This window comes from Scomber japonicus, chromosome 16 (genome assembly GCF_027409825.1).
Source record: "Scomber japonicus isolate fScoJap1 chromosome 16, fScoJap1.pri, whole genome shotgun sequence".
Taxonomy (NCBI): domain Eukaryota; kingdom Metazoa; phylum Chordata; class Actinopteri; order Scombriformes; family Scombridae; genus Scomber; species Scomber japonicus.
The window spans coordinates 4,478,652-4,483,653 of record NC_070593.1 but is presented as its reverse complement, the minus strand read 5'-3'; positions in this window follow the sequence as shown (position 1 = coordinate 4,483,653).

Here is a 5,002-nt window from a genome sequence, read left to right as displayed (position 1 = left end):
TCTTCACTGTGTTGTTGGAAGCTGTTTAATATCTCAAAGTGTTTTCTGGAAATCTAAATTAAAATAAATGAAATTGAATAGCCGTTATGTTCTGTTTCAGTCTAATGTAACAGACTTTATGACTGTGTGCTTTTATTTTTATGTTTTATAGTCTTTAACCTGCACTTCCTGTTCATACTCCGACTATTTACAGTAGCCTTGATAAATGAGTCTCTACCAGATTAAATAAATAGTGAGATTAATCCTTAATGAAGCTTTCAGAGAGGAGAGAGGGTTTATGTTTAAGTTTTTTATGCTTTGAAGAAGGAAAGGAGGAAGGAAGGAAGGAAGGAAGGAAGGAAGGAAGGAAGGAAAGAAGGAAGGAAGGAAGGAAGGAAAGAGAGAGAGAAGGAGAGAAGGAAGGACGGAAGGAAGGAAGGGAGGAGGGAGGGAGGAAAGAAGGAAGGGAGGAAAGAGAGAGAAGGAGGGAGGGAGGAAGGACAGAAGGAAGGAAGGAAAGGAGGAAAGAAGGAAGGAAATAAGGAAGAAAGTTAAATGTGAAGAATGCAACAGTATTTTTTACATTTTTGAATAAATATGCATCAAATAATTTTAAAAAAGTATGGGTATGAGTATGTTAGGATTACAATATATTCATTATTATTCATTTTGAGCCACTTTAGGTTACTTTACGATATCAAATTTAAGAATAAAAGCACATTTGGGGTGTTACTACAGCTCTCAGATTTAAAAAAGGGTCAAACTTCACCCCGGACAAAGCGTTAAAATCTGTTCATTTTTGTTCTTTTTGAGTCCCTTTAGATTACTTTAAGACATACAATTTCAGAATAAAAGCACATTCGGGGTGTTTCTACAGCCCTCAGATGTAAAATGGGTTAAATCTGACCCTGGATAGTATGTAAGGGTTACAAAATTTTCACTTTTGTGCTTTTTGAGCCACTTTAAGACATCAAATTTCAGAATAAAAGCATATTTGGGATGTTTGTACAGCTCTCAAGTAAATGTAAAACATGGGTTACATTTTACCCTGGATAGTAAGAGTTAAACTATTTTAATTTTTATGCTTTTTGGGTCACTTTAGGTCACTTTAAGACATGAAATTTCAGAATAAAAGCACATTCGGGGTGTTTCTACAGCCCTCAGATGTAAAATGGGTTAAATCTGACCCTGGATAGTATGTAAGGGTTACAAAATTTTCATTTTTGTGCTTTTTGAGCCACTTTAAGACATCAAATTTCAGAATAAAAGCACATTTGGGGTGTTACTCAGCTCTCAGATTTAAAAAAGGGTCAAACTTCACCCTGGACAAAGCCTTAAAATATGTTCATTTTTGTGCTTTTTGAGCCACTTTAAGACATCAAATTTCAGAATAAAAGCATATTTGGGATGTTTGTACAGCTCTCAAGTAAATGTAAAACATGGGTTACATTTTACCCTGGATAGTAAGAGTTAAACTATTTTAATTTTTATGCTTTTTGGGTCACTTTAGGTCACTTTAAGACATGAAATTTCAGAATAAAAGCACATTTGGGGTGGTTCAACAGCTCTCAAAAGTGGTAAATTGGTAAAACTTGACTCTGGACAGTAAGTAAGGGTTAAAGATTGCCCCCTTTTATCCCACTTATTGTATGTCTTGTACTTTTCTTTAAATATTTCTTAGTTTTGATCTGGATCAGGGAGATTGTCACCCTATCAAAAGCAGATTCTCTTTTTAGAAATAATATGTATTTACTAAAAAAAAAAAAAAAAAAAAAAAAAAAAGAAGGAGCAGCCTTTTCACCACTAAGAGGTTTGTTGTTCTTGAAAGCAAACTGTTTAAAATGCCGTTCAGTCAAACATTATAAACTTCAGACTAAAATACTTGCAGCCTCGGGGCTAATCCTGCCATTCATTTCCCGCTCCAATAACAAAACCTCCGTCTCCGTCTCCGTCTCCGTCTCCGTCCTCCCAGTCCAGATCAGTCCCAGTCCAGATCCAGATCTATACTGAGTTCTTACAGTATGGTTCTCAGCTCTCAGCCTGCAGTCATGTTTCCTTTGGCTTCGTGACTTTAAACCAGAGCCAGAGACTCACGATCTGAATATGAGCTGCTAGAAATCAACAGGTTAGGCTTTAAATTATGACTGTGTGTTTAACCTTCCTTCCTTCCTTCCTTCCTTCCTCCCTTCCTTCCTTTTCTCCTTACTTCCTTCCTTCCTCCCTTCCTTCCTTTTCTCCTTACTTCCTTCCTTCCTCCCTTCCTTCCTTTTCTCCTTACTTCCTTCCTCTTTTCCTTCCGTCCTCCCTCCTTACTCCTTTCCTTCTTTCCTCCTTCCTCCCTCCTTACTCCTTTCCTTCCTTCCTTCCTTCCTTCCTTCCTTCCTTCCTCTTTTCCTTCCGTCCTCCCTCCATACTCCTTTCCTTCTTTCCTCCTTCCTTCCTCTTTTCCTCCTTACTCCTTTCCTTCCTTCCTTCCTTCCTTCCTTACTTACTTACTTCCTCCTTACTCCTTTCTTTCCTTTAAATTATGACAGCGTTTTTAACCTTCCTGTCGTCCTCCCGGGTCAAATTGACCCGTCTGTTTTGACTGTTCCTTCCTTTTATTTTTTCCTTTGTTCCTCCATTCCTTCCCTCTTCTTTGCTCCCTCCTCCTTCCTTCCTTCCTTCCTTCTCTCCTTACTTCCTTCCTCTTTTCCTCCTTACTCCTTTCTTTCCTTCCTTCCTTCCTTCCCTCCTCCCTCCCTTCCTTCCTTCCTGCCTTCTCTCCTTACTTCCTTCCTCTTTTCCTCCTTACTCCTTTCTTTCCTTCCTTCCTTCCTTCCTTCCTTCCTTCCTCTTTTCCTCCTTACTCCTTTCCTTCTTCCTTACTTACTTACTTACTTACGTACTTCCTTCCTCTTTTCCTCCTTACTCCTTTCTTTCCTTTAAATTATGACAATGTTTTTAACCTTCCTGTAGTCCTCCCGGGTCAAATTGACCCCGTCTGTTTTGACTGTTCCTTCTTTCCTTTCTTTCCTTCCTTTCTTTTTCTTTTTTCCTTTGTTCTTCCATTCCTTCCCTCGTCTTTGCTCCTTCCTCCTTCCTTCTCTCCTTACTTCCTTCCTCTTTTCCTCCTTACTCCTTTCTTTCCTTCCTTCCTTCCTCCCTTCCTTCCTTCCTTCCTGCCTTCTCTCCTTACTTCCTTCCTCTTTTCCTCCTTACTCCTTTCCTTCCTTCCTTCCTTCCTTCCTTCCTTCCTTCCTTCCTTCCTTCCTTCCTTCCTCTTTTCCTCCTTACTCCTTTCCTTCCTTCCTTCCTTCCTTCCTTCCTTCCTTCCTTCCTTCCTTCCTTCCTCCTCCTGTCCTTCCTCGACCTGAGGACAACAGGAGGGTTAAATCTTGTTCCAGATTCACTTTGAGCACCTCGATGTCTGAATTTTTCTGTCCTCGTCGACTCCGTGCCAGGTACTGATAATAGTCCAGCTCCTGTTCCACGTCTATAAATGATATGAAATAATAAAATAAAAGGTTGCACACATCAGGTGGAAATATGTCTTTTTATATTCAGAGTCTCTCTTAAGTGACTCCCCTCCCCTCCCGTCCCCTTTTCTCCGCTCCTCTGCTGCCAACTTGGCAACTTTTCCATTTTTCCTCTGGATTTAGTGACTTTTTCACACTCGACTGACAACTTAATTCCTCCAAAGTGAACAATGAGTAATAGGGTGAGACCGTAATGATGGTTAGCTGATATATCAGGCAGATATTAGCCTGATGCTAAACGCTGGATTTCAGCCAACTGTCTTTAATGATGGACTGCTGTTAGACGCTGTTACTTCCGTCCTTCCTTCCTTCCTTCCTCCCTTCTTCCCTTCCTTCCTGCCTTCTTCCTTCCTTCCCTCCCTCCTTTCCTTCTTCCTTCCTTCCTTCCTTTCTTCCTCCCTTCTTTCCTTCCTTCTTTCCCTCCCTCCTTCCTCCTTCCCTTCCTCCCTCCTTCCCTTCCTTCCCTTCCTCCCTCCTTCCCTTCCTTCTTCCTTCCTCCCTTCCTCCCTTCCTTCCTTCCTTCTTCCTTCCTTCCTTCCTTCCTTCCTGCTTCCCTCCTTTCCTTCCTTCCCTCCCTCCCTCCTTCCCTTCCTTCTTCCTTCCTTCCTCCCTCCCTTCCTTCTTCCTTCCTTCTCACCCTCCTTCCTTCCTTCCTCCCTCCCTCCTTTCCTTCCTTCCTGCCTTCCTTCCTTCCTCCTTTCCTTCCTTCTTCCTCCCTCCCTTCCTTCCTACCTTCCTTCCATCCTTCCTTTCCTTCCTTCTTCCTCCCTCCCTTCCTTCCTACCTTCTTTCCTTCCTTTCTTTCCTTCTTCCTACCTTCCTTCCTTCTTCCTCCCTCCCTTCCTTCTTCCTCCCTTCCTTCCTTGACTCGAGGACAACAGGAGGGTTAAGCTACTTTAGATATCTGCTATGAGAAACTGAACAGAAGAAAAATCCTTGAAATATCAGGACAGCAGAGACAAAAGAGGGCGATCATATTTGTCCCTCCATCACTGCCACATAAGTATGGGAGTAGAATTCAAATCTGACCATTTAATACCAGCTTTTGTTTGGTTTTTGATACTGTGGACTCATTTCGGTCACTACCAAAAAAAAAAATTACAGAGGTGCCCGAGCGCTTAATTACAGTGCTTTCCATGCACAGTGTATCTCTTCTGCGGGGTCAATGAGGGTTGTAGCAGATAATTACAGTGCAGTGTGTTCTGTATTATGACATAGTATTTGTTGCTTTGGCACCGTGCTCCGGCACATTAGATGCAACACTGTCGATGACAGAGGTTAAAGGGCAGACTCTCTGCTTTAACCCTCCTGTTGTGTTCCAGTCACGGAAGGGAGGGAGGGAGGAAGGAAAGAAGAAGGAAGAAGGGAGGAAGGAAGGAAGGAAGGCAGGAAAGAAGAAGGAAGAAGGGAAGAAGGAAGGAAGGAAGGAAAGGAGGGACTGAAAGGAGGGAGGGAGGGAGGGAAGGAAGGAAAGGAGGGAAGGAAAGTAAGAAGGAATGAAGAAG